Raw genomic sequence first — 888 nt, 5'->3', positions numbered from 1 at the left:
CCCTTTCCAGAAGACCCTCAAGTAGGGGTCTTACTACATCCCCTTTAGATGAAGATTGACATATAGAAGACATTTTCCAATTGTCACACTGAAGCTTGTGCTTCAAGAGTTGAAGGGATTAAGCTCTCAGGCTGCTGTAAGAAATCTCCCCAAAGCTGATGGCTGAAAACAACAGAAACGTATCATCTCACCCTTTTGGAGGTACCTACACAGCACGGTCTTACTGGGCTGAAGTTCAGGACTCTGGAGAGAATCTTGGCTCCACCAGTTTCTAGAGGTCACCTCCATTCCTGGGCTCACGGACCCTTCCTCTGTCTTCAAAGGCAGCAATGTCCACTTGGGTCCAGCTCACCCTTTTCCATTTTTAAGGAGACCCGCAATTTGTTTGAGCCCACATAGATAATCCACAATAATCTCCTGGTTTAAAACTCAGATGATAACTAGCCACCGAACTTCCAACCTCTACCTTCACTCCCCTTGGCATATAAGGAAACATGTTCACAGGTTCTAGGGATGAGGGCATCTCAGCGGGAATGTGGGGTGGATTATTCTGTCAAACTCTAAGCCCGTTGAGTGAAAACTCATGAAGGGTTCTCCATGTCCTGGGGAGAAAGGATACGTGTTGAAAGAGCTCATCTTGCCAGAAACAAAAATAGAGCTGATATTTATCCCATCCCAAGAATCCTATGCCCAGCTGGCCCATCTGAGCCTTTGTCTCAAAGATTCTTCCTTAGCACCCCTCTTCTCCTACACCCCTGGGCAGTACATCTTCTGCCCTAGCATGCTCACTTCGGCAGCACGTCTACTGAAATCGGGATGACACAGGGAAGGTTAGCATGGCCCTTGCGCAAAGATGACCTGCAAATTCGTGACGTGTTCTGTATTTTT

The 888-nt window shown here is 47.2% G+C and overlaps 1 non-coding gene across 1 annotated transcript; it reads left to right on the top strand.

Annotated features, from left to right (window-relative positions):
• The first annotated feature begins 781 nt into the window (after positions 1–781).
• Positions 782–888, top strand: LOC139438446 (U6 spliceosomal RNA). Its single transcript, XR_011648120.1, has one exon. It is a non-coding gene; the product is annotated as a U6 spliceosomal RNA (small nuclear RNA).

Source organism: Dasypus novemcinctus, chromosome Y (assembly GCF_030445035.2).
Source record: "Dasypus novemcinctus isolate mDasNov1 chromosome Y, mDasNov1.1.hap2, whole genome shotgun sequence".
In the NCBI taxonomy this organism is placed as follows: domain Eukaryota; kingdom Metazoa; phylum Chordata; class Mammalia; order Cingulata; family Dasypodidae; genus Dasypus; species Dasypus novemcinctus.
The sequence above is the reverse complement of the archived record's forward strand: the minus strand, read 5'-3'. Positions and strand labels throughout refer to the sequence as shown.